Raw genomic sequence first — 16,579 nt, 5'->3', positions numbered from 1 at the left:
TTTAAAAGGTATATTGTTATCATTTATTGACAATGTGTTTTAAAAAAAATTCTATGTTTTCTTTTAAATAGCTCACACATGAGTGGGAGAATATTGTTTTATACTATCACACATGTGAGAGTTTTAAGGAATGAATTTTATGCAAATATATAAAACTATTAGTTTTGCCTTTTTATTAGTTCAATTCATTATTTGATAATCTTCCCTAAATTTTGTTGGGTTACTTTTGAGAGAGAACAAAAATTTTATAATTTTTTCTCATTTCACTTCCCATGTTTTGAATTACATATGAATTAATTTTTACAATTAATTCAAAGAATGATAATATAAAGGTTTTGACATTTTTGTTATTATTTTGTTAATGCCAAAACTATTCTTTTAAATGAAGTGAAAATCAGTTAGAGTTTTTCTGCATATATTTTTTTAAGTAGTAAAAACTCATAAATACCCTAAAGTTATTAATTTGGAGATATTATATGTATTAAGGTTAGTGAGAGTTCATAGGCTATTGGTTTAGGCATATTTTAGATATAAAATATTGGTAATTTAATTAAGTTCAAATTTGTTAAAATGATCTCATATAAAGATATTAAGAATTTTTAGTTTTATGAACATATGAATATGAAAATTTATTCATAATATGCTAGTAAATTTGTAAGTGATTTATTAAAGTAATGTCATAGAAGTTTAAGAACAGTAGTAGTTATCACATTTAGCACGATGGTAGAAATACATAATTTTGTTATGACTCTATTCGTTGTTGTGCTCTTTAATTATTGTTTAAAATTTGATTAGAGCATTTTCATGATTCACTCGATCAATAGGACTCATTGTGATTTGATCATATAATGACATATTTTCTTTATGTAAGGAATATAGTATTACCAAGCTCATAATATGAATATCTATAGGTATGGAAAATAGAACCTATTGTGGTTTTGGGTTGATTATGGCAATAATGCATTGTAAATTTAATTTTGAAACCATTATTGTTTTGGGTTCCTTGACTTTGTTAAATGCATCACATGTAATTATTAATTACCTATATGATATGGTTTGAGATGAATAGGTCTATGAGGTACCATAAAATTAAGTGGACATAAATGTTTTATATATATCATAGTTGTTATTTATAATATGTTTATTATTGCATGTGCACATCTCAAATTGACACATCAGATTTAGTATCTGTCTTAAGTATATGTTTCATAAATGATGCCATCAAGTAACCTTGAAGATAAAGTGAAGACATACAAGCACATCTATATACCATGGAGATTTTTTAACAAGTTTTAAAAAATCAACAGGAGGATTAACAATAAAAATAACACATTAAGATTACATTTAAGAGTTATTTTCTTGCTAGATAGTCACACCGAAATCCATTTTCTGTATAATCTCTAGTACTTGTAATCATAGATTGATTTTATGTCGATAAGGAGCATAAATGCTACCATAATTCGGTATTGGATGGCTTTATTGGACATGACCGTTAAGATATTGCCTTAAGGGCTAAATTTTTTTTTTTGGAAACTATGGCCACATTAAAGTAAAGTTAATCAGCCTGATGTCTTGTTTTCTAAATTATGTTTTTTTACAATCAAACAATACAATTAATATTGTCCAAGTGGGAGAATATTCGAATTTTTTAATAAGTGAGCTACTATTAATTGGTGATTTTAATGTTGAATAAAACATGTTCATAAATTTAGTTATAATACAAGACAAATATGATTATCTAAATAATTAATTACGATAATTTATGTGTGAGTTTTATACATTTTATTGGATCAATATGATTTGACTGTTGTGTAGGGTTTCATCTTAGTAAGCCTTTAATGGAAAAGCTTATAAGGTTTTAATAAAATTGGCTAAGATCCTATTTTTACTTATAATTTAACAATATTTATCCATTAAGATTGACCAACAAGAGAAAAGCGAAGAAGAAGAACTAGTGTCTCTAAGATCAATTTTGCTTCCACTTATGGATCATGGTAACCCAAATAGGTATGTTGATTTAACTGTTCGTTTATGGTATTCTTATCATCACATAATGATTTAAAGATTATGCTTAGAATGATTATTTGGTTGCATTTGTTTTTTTTGCTTCAGTTTTTATTGTGTTCTTACATATTTTTCTTATGAAAATGAATTGATAATTAATATTTTCTTCTTAATTTTTTATTTGCAAGATTGTCATATTAAAATATGTTACAAAAAATAATGTGAATGATGGTGAAAAATGATTGAAAGTTCAATTTTTTCATTATTTCTTTATTTGATTTATAAGTATTTCATTTGCTGTATGGAGACTATTTTTCACTTCAATTTTGTTTACAATTTTCTTCTTTATTTTTTATATGTTATTCAATTAATTCAATCTCATTATTTATTATTCAAAGAAATCATGCAATAAATATATCTTGAAGAGTAAAATTTTTGCTGTGGAACTAAATCATTATGCATGAAATAATTTTAAAGAATTTAAAAAAAAAAAAAAAAAAACTCATAAGAGTCTTCTTAATTTATATTATAAATTGAGTACTGCTAAGTTAAGATTGTTCAAAGGCTACTCTCCAAAAGCTTCAAAATGTATGAAATTGATTGTGATGAAGTATTGTCCACACAATTCTTCTCGCAAATATCAAGTTTATCAATGTATAATATATAGAAAATGGTTTCATTGCATTGCTACGGAATGCAAATCCAATTTGCACAACACTGGTCTGGCTTTTATGAATACAATGCAAGGATGGACACCATTTGGTAAGGATTTATAGTTATTATTACGAATTATAGATGTCTTACACCAAGATAAAAGGCAAAACGAAGAGAAAGTTTATGCACAATATTAATTTTAAGTGCAATAATTTTCAAGCGTTTGGAATCAAACATTATTTAATTTTGTTTAAATATCATTAATGATGAGATATGATACAAAGTATCTTTTTTTTAAAAATTTATTATGTAGCTACATATTCATCTATAATATTTATTTTTTTCTTACTTATTTTACATCAATTTTTATTTTTTATATAAAATTTATTAATTAAATTATAATTAAATATATATATATATATATAATTATATGCCTATGCATGGTAGGGCTCAAAACTAAACTAATCCCATAAATAAAGTGAAGTAACAAACAAAGTTCAATCTATAATTTGCAGACATTAATATATGGTAGTAATTATTATATATTGATTAATAAGTGGTTGATTCAATCGGTTAGGCTCGTCTTTTTCGATGATAAGATTTTGGGTTTGAATCATGTCGGTGATCATTTGTTGGGGTTATCTCGAATGCACGATTTGCAATCATTTATTTTAGGTTGTCAAATATAATACATCTTATCATGATTTAAAAGACTGAATAATAGATTTATTCTTACAAAAAAAAAATTTTGCCACAACATTTGGGAAAAGTGAAAATGAAAGCTGATAGTTCATATTTTTGTGGGCTCAGCTGTCCCAGACGCATACACCACCTTCACATAAAATATCAACATTTCTTGTATAGTGATAGAATTAGAAGTATCAAGATTTCAAAGTTATGAAATTAGCATTGATAAATATACTTTGAAGCCCTTCAATGGTGACACAAATTTCAAATATCTAGATAGTAATAATTTATATTGAGTTAATTATATATTTGGTATCAATTTAGAAAAATATATAAATTAGTACTTAAAAAAATTAAAACGTATAGTTTATATTATAAAACTTTAAATTATGTATTATTTAATACAAATTTTAATATTATTAATTTAATTCATATATATAGTATCTAATTAATATAATTTTATTATTATATATTATTTGTGAATAAAAATATTAAATATTTTGTAAAAATTTCATGTTGATGTCACATAATAAACAATAATTAATCGATTTTAAATAACTTTTCTTATTAAAATAAAATATTTATTTTATATTAAAAATGTCAATAATATATGTGTTGATCGTATAGCTTGATAATAATCGTCAAATATTATATGTATAAGTTAATATGGTTAATGAGATTAGAGTTTAGGTTCATATCATTAATAATTTGAAAGTTTAAAATGTAAATTATATATTTTAATTCTTTAAGTATCAATTTATTTATTTTTTAAAAATTTAAGTATCAAAAGTGTAGTAATTAATTCATCTAAGCTCTATTTGTTTTGTGAAAAATTATTTTGAAAAATTGATTTTTGCATTTTTTTTATATTTATTTAATAAAAAACTAATTGATTAATAAAAATAATTTATTGATCAATAAAAAATAATATTAAATTCTATTTTTTGTATTTCCGAACCTTGAAATTAAAAGTTTTAAGTATTTTGTTTATTCAAAAAGAGTGATAGAATAATTGCAGGAAGTAGAGACGAATTGGAAAAGGATTGAAATCCTTAAAGTCTGCTGGGAATTAGAATTCTAGGTGGTGTATAATACTCTTTTAGCTGGGATTCAATGGTTTATCAAATGTAGAATGAATAAAGCCTGGTTTAGGAGATATCCGAGTTAGAAGTTCACTTACAATCTGGGATTAAATCCTAGTGAAATTAAACTAGAACAGTCTTCTTTTAATTTGGAATTTTACTTCAACTGGATGGGATAGCCTATAAAAACAGCCAACAAGAATCGGCAAGGGGTGAAAATAAGGATCACGGAGGAAGTAAAAAAAGCAGTTTAGTCAAAAAAATTGTGGGTTTCATGTTTTTTTTAAATTTTTTTAGGTTCAATTTCTGGGTTCCTAAGCTAAAGGGGATACGCACAATTCTTGGCAAAAGAATCGAAATCTAGTGAACACCCAACAGCCTGAACCCAATTGCACCATCAATCACTGTCACTTACCTTTCCCCACTACCGCCATTACAGTTCCCTCCCATACCCATATACAAAGAAACCACATTCTGCCTCTTTGACTTGAATCACTTTCATTAAGCTAAGCCATTGTCCACCAGCAACATAAATATCTTTCAACAACACAAAACAAGAAAATTGAAGTTTGGAATTTGGGATTTCTTTTAGGACCCTTTTCTGTTGGGATTTCCGTTATTAGTCTCCAAATCTACCTGGTAAGGACTTAGCTTAGAAAAATGGAAGGAAAGAGGCGAAGCTAGGAAGGCTATTTTTCCGGCAGTGAGCAGTTCAAGGAGGAGAATTTTTGGAGCTGCTTCAGATTCAAGGTAGCTGATCTTGTTGTTTTGCTCAAAAGTAAAAGAAATAAAAATAAGATTGGAAGGCCAGGAATGCTTGTTTTAAAGCAAGGGTGTAAAAGAGAAATTGATACTTATAAATCATTAGAATTTAATTGGAATAAAATTTAAATTTAATTAGTTTATTATTAAATTAAATTTAAATTTAAATAATTTAATTTATTGATTGAATTAAATTTAAATATTTTTATGTTTGATTTAAGTTATTCGTAAATTTAATTTAATTTTTATATTTTATTATTTTAATTAATAAAATATTTTAAATTTAAATTTAAATATAAATAATTAAAATTTTATCAAAAATAAAAATTAAATTTATTTTTATATATTAATTAAATTTAATTAAATAAATTTTAAATAATTTTATTTTATTTTTAATTAAATATAAATTAAAAAAATTAAATTAAATCAAATTTAAATTAAATTTAATATTTAAAATTTAAAATTAAATTTAAACTCAAATTTAATATTATAACCAATCAAACTCCATTGATTTTATTTTTATTCTAAAGCGCAAGCCACGTGAGAAATACCCAAGTAATAAACACCTGTGGGTTGATTTGACATCAGGCTCCTTTTTGTCATTTACTTTATTTCATTCATTTATTTTATTATTTTGTTTTTTTTAGTTTTTTATTTTTTGTATGTTTAATTTTAACCTTCGTTTGGTAACTCGAAAGTAAATTTCCCGAAAAAATATTTTCTCTGAAAATTACTTCTAAAAAAAATAATTTTAACTGTTTGGTAAGTTCATCGAAAATTATTTTTTGATGTTTGATATTCAATAAAAAATACCCAAAATTTTATAACTTTCGCATCCCAAATTTCACAACAAGATCAACTAACAAAATATTTTCACACCCATAATTTTTTAGTTTTGTCTGTAACCAGAAACCTTCGTATTCATATTCTAGAAGAACTTTTTATCCTAACAAAAATGTGGGTTTGGAGCAACTTTGGCTATGGCTTTGGAGAGAGGGAAAAAGAGAAAAGAAATAAACGTAATAAAAAAAGGGGGGGGGGGGGTTTGGTGGAGGAAGGCCAAGAAAAATTGAAGAAAATGGAGAACGAAAAAATATGAGTTAGAAAAAGAAGAACAAAAAAACTATCGATCTTGGTAGCCCATTCTACTATGGTGAATCCAAAGCTATCGCCCCCATATTCATATGGCTCCATCGCTCATAGTGACACCTTCGACCGCTTGCACGACGGCCATCACCTCTTCCTCAAAGTAGTAGTGGAGCTGATCCTGTTGGGTGTTTTATGTTGGTCCCATGTTAAAAAAAAATATCGTTATTCTTCATAATTTAAAAATATTGTTATTCTTCATAATTTGATAAAGAGAGAAAGGGAACTGAAAAAAATGAAAGCGAAAGGCATCCGAAGAGGTTGTCGCCAGTGACGGGGAGGGAAGGCAATGGTTGGCTGGCTGCTTCTTGTGTTGGAGCTTGACGGTTGATGGATAGTTGCTGGGTTGATGTTTTGGAAATTGTCTTCCGCCCTAGAAGAACAGAAGATAATTTCCTTGGTTTAGATTATTATTATTTTTTTCCAGAAATTGTAAATTTTAATCATCCAAACACTGAAAAAGAAGCTCATGGTTATCAAACGAAGCCTTAATATATGATTTTAATTATTGGAAGAAAACAAAGAAAGTTTGATTTGGCAAGGAAAAATTAAAAAGGCATTTCAGAAAAAAAAACAAAAATTCGTCAAATAATAAAATTCTAAAAAAGTGACAAATGTGTAATTTTTTTTAATAAAGTTTTAGAAGAGAAAATTTTTTTAAATTTAATCGTTAAAAGATTTAAAAATTAGTCTCAATATAAGAATATTTATTTATTTGTAATTTAAAAAAAATAAAATTGAGAATAAGTTATGGTGATTTAATGATTAATTAAATTGTGATTACATAAATTAAATTTTGTATTTGATTATTGTATTTTATGAATTCAATTGTGTATTTTATTTTGTATATTTAAATTATTTTTTTATAAAATATTTAATAAATTCAACAATAAAATCTTTTCGAAAAAATTATGTTACTTAAATATTCATGAGGTGATGAATATTTTTAAAAGTCGACTAAAGTCTTAGAGAATACCTAAAAATATTATCAATATTTAAATATTAAAATTAATAAAAATAACAAAAATAATTAGGAACAGGAAACCATTGATTAAAGATAAAAAGATAATTTAAAATTAATTATTTTTTACTAATTCATCCAAATAATAAAAAATTTTCACTTTTTTGAAAAATATAAATATTTTTTTAAAAAAATTTAAAAAATTAATTTCTACGAACAAATGAAACCTTATATTTGATCAATAGTTACCCTTCTTTAAGAAATCCTTTCAGATTTTCTTATATGTATGTGTCAAAAAAATTATTATAAAAAATAATTGAGATATTAACTTAGGATTTCATAATTCATGATATTATATTGTTAAATATATTATTATAATAAGGGAGGGATAAATTTTGTTAAATATATTATTATATGGAGGAGGGTTCAAATTTGTACAGTGTAAAATAAAAAAAATTTACATATTTTTTTAACTTCTAATTTTAATTGATCTAAAGAATGAGAGAAATGAATAAAAAAAAAATTAATCTCATCTTTTGGTTCTATTTAAATTAATAATTAAAAAATATAAAATTAAAAAAAATTTACACTATATAAATTGATTCCTTCTCTATTATATATATTAATTAAAGTTAATAGCAATACTGATATTTCTTTTGGGTATGGAGATGAACCCATATATATTTCTATATATATATATGTATTGTATTTGATCATGTTTATAAAAAAAAATGTTATAAACGCCAGTTTTGATTATAAACATTCCTAATCAGGAATATATTTTATAGTAATTGCAATCTTCCATTCAAGTAGTGCTCAAATTGCATAATTCTTGAACAAATAACCATAAAAAAATTTGCTAATCTTATGTCACAAAATATATGATTAAAATACTTACTAATTACTTGTTTTATTCAACATCATCTTGGATCTCAATCCAATCTAATCTAATCAATCTAATCTAATAGAATTGATAGCTTCTACCGCAACCATCCCTCTTTTTCCCATCTCTTCACCTACTAGAGATGTTGATATTACTGTGAAAAAAAAATGTGAGGTTAGCAAAGGACAAAGAGTTGTTGAGAGGCAAAAAAACAGTGGTGTTTCTGATGGAACATGAATTGGACCAGTGGGTGTGGGTAAAATACAGAGAGGCAACCGTTTTGATGTGTGAAAATGAGGGTCCACCATCTGAGTCACTAGCTAAACAGTGGATTAAATCATATATAGGATTAAAAATGTAATTGATTAAGTTTAAATTGATAATATTAAGTTTAAACTCGAATTTGATTTTATATTAGAGATTAAAAATTTAGTTTGAATTTGATTAAATTTTTTTTAATTTAAATTAATTTGAGATAAAAATTGAGTTATTTAAATTCGTTCAATTAAGTTCGATTAACATATAAAAATAAATTTGATTTTTATATTCAATAAAATTTTGATTATTTGTGCTTGAATTCGAATTCGAAATATTTTATCAATTAAAATAATTAAAATATATTAAAATATAAAAACTTGATTAGGCTCACAAATTACTTGAACCAAGTATAAGAATATTCGAATTCGACTCGATCGATAAATAAAGCTATTAGAGCTCGACTCGATAATAATCGAGTTGAATTCGAGTTTTATTCGAGTCAAACTTAAATAGTTTGTGAATATTAATATATCATTTATACATCTAATATGCATTTGTTGAGCTTTTGTCCATGGAGATAATTAGACCTAATAATTTTAAATACAATATAATTATACAATATAAAAATATAAAAAAATTATATATATTTTAAAAAATATATATTTCATGTTTATTCATATAAAAACAAATTTTAATATGATATAATTCTTGTCATATATATATATTGACACATTTAAACACATATTTTATATGAAAAATATGTTTAGATAAAACATATAATATGGATACATATTTAATACGTGACAGGACACGAAAAATATATTTATTTTTAATTTTATCATATAAGTACATATTTAACATGTTTAATACGTTTAACACATTTTTATATTTATTTTAATTTAATATAAATATATAAAAATTATTTTAATTTGTAATCTTTGAATTACGATATTTAATTAGCTATTAAATACAATATAAAAATTATTTTAAATATTTAATTATGATACTCATTTAATAATTATTGTAAAATTATTTTTATATTAATAATATAAATACAATATAAATATTAATACTGATCTTATACATCATTATTTTATTTTTTAATCTTTAATAATTCATCATTTAAATTTGATATTAAAAATTAATATGTTACATACTATATATTAAAATTTAAATATATATTAAATGGGTATCGAATTTTTTTATTTTTTTTAATATGCAAGTATTTTTTTATATTATTAATATTCTAGTTTATTAAATTATAAATTATTGATAGTTTATAATTACTTATTATTTTAATTATATTTTTATATATATATTCATATTAATCATGTCTATTTATATATATCTATATTAATTATATTTATTTATATATATTTTTATTATATTTATTTATTTATATTATATTTAAATAAATTAATTATACATATATTAATTATATCATGTTATATATAATATACATAAAAAATATATCATATTTATATTTAAAATTTAAATATATTTTATAATTTATGTTATTTTTATATTTTAATAATTTATATTATTATAAATATTAAATTCGACTCATGACATAAAAATATGAATCGACAGATATACAGGTAATGCCTTTCCTATATGATCTCCATCTACGCCAGTCTTTTCTTTCACATTGTAGTTTCACATGTACCTCAGCAAAGACAATATATATTTCCATCAAAAGAGGGACTCTTGGATTGAAACAAACCCAAAAAAAGAAAATTACTTTCTTGGACCAGCGTCTCCATAAATGCATGTCTAATAAGTTTATAAGCTATCACTATCATCATTACGTAGAAACAGTACTTGAGATAGAATTTAGATTAGATTTTTAAAAGAAAGCATAAACACATTGCCATTATCTGAACAATAAAGGGTTGCAAAGATGAGCAATGGGCTGAAATTAATAATCGAATGGCTTTACCTTTTAATTGCAGCGAAGAGTGGCAAAGGGTTTGGTGCCAAAGAAAAAGCTTTGTTTTTTCTCCATAAACTAATTCCGATTTTGTGTGGGATCGAGCGCCATAATCAAGAATTCTGAGCCACCTTTTTCTTTTTATTTGTTTCTCGAGTCTGTCCAACGTTTGTGCCTCTCAATTGTAATGCGATGAAAAGACAACAAACACATCTGAATTATTTTTCACAAAATGCCCTTTCCTCCATCCAAAAATGACCGTCAGCACCTTGATACATCACAGCACCTTCCCTATCTCTTTCCAGGGCCCAGTTGTATGTACTCTGATCCTCTCTATTTGAACCGCTAGCAAGAATTTCCAACTATTTCTGCTAGAAATTAGTCTTCATCAGTAGATCCTGGGAAGCCCAAATTATTGTTCTCATAGTACATATTATCTTCAATCTTTTTTTGCTTTTCTATATAAGGTGGTGATGGTGATCTGATGGAGGAAAGAATTTAACTGGGTTATGGACTCTTTGTTTTTTTGGAAACCATAAATTTTTGCAATCTCACCCCTTGATGCACCATGAAGGCCCTCTCTTATCCTTTAATCACCAAAGAAGATGCTTTTTGTTGGTGTCTTTATCTAGTTGGAATCCTGACAGACAACCACAGCTTAAAGGCCCATATGTCTCAATTTAGTTGAAAGCTGATCTGCAAGAACCAAGACAAAGAAAGCATAAGCCCTCACTTTCTCTATATATCAGCAGCAAGTACCGAAGCTTCCCTCAACCGCCATCCCTGCATAGCAACTAGCAAGCCAAGAGTTAAGGAAGTTGAAGCGAACAAGCAAAGGATTTATTTTGTTCAGAAAATGTGAGAGATGAATTCTCTTCTTTCAGTAACCTTTGTGGTTCGATTCACTGAAGAAACAACGTGGAGCAAAGAAGTTAGAAGCCGCTATGCTGAAGTTCATCAATGAGGGTTAAAGAAAACATCCGAAATTCAAAAAGGGTAGTAGAATTTTAAACTCTTCTATAGGCTTTTGGTGCTTGAGAATTGGTGATATACAAGCTGAAATAGCAATGGTGACTCTCCATCACCGCCCACACCGCCTTCTCCTTGATACAGAATCAAGAGCACCAGCAACGAATGGAGACAGAGCGCGTAGTTCTTTAACCAATGAAGGCAACTTTGATACCAGCATGGTGATCAACCTAGTAGCTTTGCTTTGTGTACTGATGTGTGCTTTAGGACTAAATTCTATAGTCCGTTGTGCTTTGCGCTGTAGCAGAAGGTCTGATTTTGAGATTCCAGATGAGACTGAGGCACATCTAGCTGCAACAGGCCTGAAGAAGAGCGTATTGCGCCGGATTCCGGTGGCCATATATAGTTCAGGGATAAATATGAAAACTACAGATTGTCCAATTTGCCTTGGAGAATTTATGGATGGTGAAAACGTCAGGGTGTTGCCAAAATGTAACCATGGTTTTCATGTGAGGTGTGTAGATACCTGGTTGCTGTCACACTCATCCTGTCCAACTTGCAGGCAATCAATGCTAGAGCAGGCAACTAGTTCTGATGCTGCACCAGATATAGAAGGTGGAATCCAGCTACATGGGAATTCATCAGGGGGACAAGCTGATGTTCCAGTTGCTGCAGATGAGGTTGATTAATCCTGGTTTTAAAATAGTTCTTCACCAGATGAAAAAGGAAGGTGCAAAGAGTTGCTTTTCTTAATGTTATTTGACATTTTTTTAAGTTTAGTTTTGTTTATGTATATGCATAGACAGAAACATTGATGGCTAATGAACTGCAAAAGAAAATAAAAATGATACGAGGCTTTGCTGTTTCTTTACAAGTTTATTGCCACAGAAGACCAGGCCTATTGTTTTTTCCATGATGTCAGGTGCCAATTCATGTCCAATTGCATGTGATTGTGATAAGACTATTGGGAAATATAATAGATGCGCCTGTTTCAACCTTGTATAGAAAGAAGGATTGTTAACTGATGACAAACTCTGATTTGTTTTAAAGAGTCTAGGGAGCACAATAAACCAACAAGGAGTTGGATAATTTAATAGGAAGATTTCAGGTGCGCCTGCAAATGCAACAGAGAGAGACGTCCTTAATTTCGGTTTGCTCGGTGACTTTCTCCTAATTGATTATTTTAATTTGAGAATTGGTCTCTCAGATTAGGTTTTTAACTGTGCGGCCAACTGAACAATGGCTACAGATGAGAGGCCATAGAAAAGGAAACCAGTTCTGGGGTTTCAAATCCATTACTTGAGTTATATTCATTGCAAAGCATATGATCACTTTGCAAGCAAGCCCTTGTTATGCTAGGAAAGAAAATTAATGGAACACAAGGAAAAGTGCAATGTACCTGTTCACTTTAGCATAAGGCAAATGGAACACAAGTCAACAATTTGTGCTCATAGAATGGAACCCCAATTCTTCAAAACTCTTTTTATTTTTTATTTTGACTGCTATGGCCTGTGGGCCTTCATTTCAAGCCCCACAGAAGAAAATTCATCACTGCACCACACTCAAAAAACATATCTTAGATTGATGATACCCTCGTAGAGTGACGAGGACATTTTCATGAGCATCATCCATAATTGGTCCACTCTCCCGCCCTTTCTCTTTACCTTGTCCATCTAAGCCTATGTTTGGATTGAGGTAAGGGAAGAGAAAGGAAAGAAATGGAAAGGGTACAAAAGGGAATAGGAAATTTTTTTCTTTATTTGAATATGATATAAATAAATAAAAAAAGAAGAAGATATGTCCCTTAACTTTCTTTATTTTTTAATCATCCCAAATTTAGGGAAAAAGGAGAGAATAAAAAGAATAAACTTTTTAAAATATAAAATGATTATTATATTTTTATTATTTTTTAAAATTAAAAATATAAATTTTAAATTATAAAATTAGATTGAGAATATAAAAATATTATTTATCAATAAATTTATTTTTTTTAATTTTTTAATTTGTATGAATTTCATAAATTTTATTAATAATTATTTTTATGAAAAAAAACAATTAAAAATCTAGAATACGTTAATATAAACATATAAATGTTATAATAAAAACAAAAATTATTAAAGATTATAATCGAAAAAAAATAATATAATTAATTATTTTTTTATTATTTAATTAAATAATGGTTGTTAAAATTTTTTATTTTTTATTAATTTTAATTATTTAAATAAAATATACATATTTTTTTATTTTATTTTTTTATTAATATTTATCCGAAGATATCGGAACTCTTATCTCTCAAAATTTTTCTATGATCCCAAGAATTAGAGAAGAATTTCCCTTCCTGACACTTGTGGAAGCTTGGCTGCGCATTTGTTTGACATAATTTATGCCCACTTACACTGGTCACCAGCATGCAATTATGACAGCTCCATTCATAAGACAAAAGTACTACAAAAGTTTGACACGGAAGCAGCCAATTGGAGCTAGAAAGAAAGCTAGGGAAATGAAATGGCCAAGGGAATCTTTTGAATAATTGAATGGTTGTTTTCACTTGATTAATGGTTTTTAATCCTGTAATCATGTCAAAAGCCTCCATTTAAAGCAGTTTGCTGAAAACTGTTTTCATTGCAAATTTGTGGTGGAGATTCAAGTAGGAGGACATGTCAGATTTTTGGATAAAATTACTTGGAAAGGAAATCTCCCAAGGGAAGCCATATTGTTCAACTAAGCCTGACTATTTCTTTTTGGGCGAATATGCAAAAGCTACAGATGCTTGGAAAATCAATATTTCGATTGTTCTTTGCGATCGAATCAATGTATTTCGTAGGTGCTAAGTATGGATTAACCCCTTACTTTTTTGTGCTAAGTATGGATTAACCTCTTACTTTTTTACTGGAAAACCCTTATTTAATTGCTCTTTTGAGAGTTGGGACACTGCATATCTATACGTCATCATCATGCGTTACAATCCTTCGAAACTCAGCTGAAAATTTTAAAAAAGAGAAGGAAAAATAGAGAGAAGAGGAAGAGAGAAAGAAGAGAGAATTAGAGAGAGAATTTTATGTTAAAAACTTTCGTAATGTCTCATACATTGCTCCTTTCCTTTTGTGCATATTGACAACAGTGCATCCAAGATTTTCAGACGCCAGCACACATTTCTCTCATGCTTATAACAGTAACAACAACTCAAAAAATATATAACTAGAATAACAGCATATGGGCCATATACATGTAGGCCTTACAAGGAACATGTCGCATAAAGAAATAAACCCAAAAATGAAAAATTAATAGAATGGTCCGCAACAATACTCCCTGAAGAAGATTCTTGTCCTCGAGGATCAAAAGTAGGGTACTTCTTCAAGTCAAACAAAATCTCCTAAGTTGCATCTTCTGGAAAAGAGTTGGTTTACTGTACTAGGACTTCTGTAACAGCCATATTTCCTCGCTTAGTCATCCTTCTGTTCAACACATTGATAGGTTCTTTTATCATTGTTCCATCACTACTTACCACAGGCAGTTGAGATTGCACTGTTGAACTACCATTATGTTTTTTTTTAGCTAAGAGATATGAAATGTCCTATCCTCTCTATGATCTTATAAGGTCTAAAATATTTGACAGCAAGTTTGTTGCAACTTCTATTTTTCACTGACTGCTGCCTATAGGGTTGTAGTTTGACATAAACTAAATCCCCTATCTGGAACTCCCTATCACTTCTCCTTTTATCAGGCAAACTCTCCATCATAACTTGATTGCTGCTTCTTTAGCTTAAAGGCTCCTGTCCACCGTTTCCACCACTGAATCACCAGCCAAATAGGGCATATGCACCGGAGGGGATTGACCATACTCCACCCCATATGGTGTTGTATTTATAGTAGAGTGGTAGTTAGTATTGTACCACCATTCTGCCAAAAGCAGCCACTTAGACCACTTCTTTGGAGTCTCAATTATCATGTTTCTCAAATAGGTTTCTAGGCACCTGTTAACCACCTCTGTTTAGCCATCTGACTAACGATGATAAGCAGTAGATAAGTTGAGAGAATTGCCATGCCTTTTGAATAGCTCCTGCTAGAATCTGCTCATGAAAACTTTGTCCCTATCGGCAACTATAGAACTTGGCATGCCATGCAGTTTATATATAGTCCATAAACTAGTGTGCTGTTAATGCTGAGAAAGGGTGAGAAATGGCTAAGAACTGAGCATATTTACTCAATCTGTCCACAATTACTAGTAATAGGATTTAGGCAACCCCTCAATAAAAAATCCATAGAAATATCACACCAAATTCTGTTGGGAATAGGGAATGGCTGAAGTAGACCTGGTAATGTTGCATTGTCTGGCTTGCACTGTTGACAAACTGCACATTTTTTTACCATTCTTCTTACATATTTTTTCAACTCGTTCCAATACAAAGCATTAGAGATTCTTTTTACAGTGGCATTAACCACCAAGTGTCCACCAGTAGCACTATTATGAAAGTAGTTCAGAAGCTTTTGTCTCCAAACTCGTACCATTCCCACAACTAATTTCCCTTTCCTTCTCAACTAGTTCTTATGCCAAGTATATTTAGGATGAGCATGTGAGTTAGATTGCAGCTCAGTTATCAACCTGAGTAATCTCAGATCTTGCCTCCAAGAGTTTTGAATCTGATTCATCAAGTAAGTGCTCGTGGTAGATACTGCCATCAGATGAGCTGATTGTAATTCTGGTCTTCTGGATGGTGCATCAGCCACTGTGTTGAGTGCCCCTTTTCGATACCTCACCTCATAGTCATAACCCATCATTTTTTGTAATCCAGAGTTGCTGAGCAAGAGTACTTGCTTGATTGGTAAGACGAAATTTCAAGCTTTGATGGTCAGTTTTTATAATAAAATGTTGGCCAGAGAGATAGGGATTCCACTTTTTAACTGCTAATAAAACAGCAAACATCTCTATCTCATAAACAGAGAAGGCTTGATGCCTTGGAGACATTGCCTTGCTGAAATATGCCACCGGCCTTCCTTTTTGAGTTAACACTGCTCCCACACCAATTCCTAAGGCATCAGTCTCAACCATGAAGGTTTTACTAAAATTAGGTACGGGCAACACTAGAGCAGTAGTCATGGCCATTCTCCACGCTCAAAGGACTTCATAGCTGCTTCTGTCCAATTGAAGGCATCTTTTTTAAGTAAGTCTGTTAAGGGTTTTGCCAATAACCCATACCTCTTAATAAACCGCTTATAATAGTTTGTGAGGCCCAAGAATCCTC

At 28.4% G+C, this 16,579-nt stretch overlaps 1 pseudogene across 1 annotated transcript; it reads left to right on the top strand.

The window, feature by feature from the left end:
• Positions 1-10,213: 10,213 nt before the first annotated feature.
• LOC111294248 (RING-H2 finger protein ATL72 pseudogene) lies at positions 10,214-12,295 on the top strand (annotated as a pseudogene). The gene has a single exon (XR_016327511.1). The product of XR_016327511.1 is annotated as an RING-H2 finger protein ATL72 pseudogene (transcript).
• The last annotated feature ends 4,284 nt before the right edge of the window (positions 12,296-16,579 follow it).

Source organism: Durio zibethinus, chromosome 14 (assembly GCF_047325235.1).
Source record: "Durio zibethinus cultivar Kanyao isolate XHJ-2024 chromosome 14, ASM4732523v1, whole genome shotgun sequence".
NCBI lineage: Eukaryota > Viridiplantae > Streptophyta > Magnoliopsida > Malvales > Malvaceae > Durio > Durio zibethinus.
This window is presented reverse-complemented; position numbering and strand designations above follow the sequence as displayed.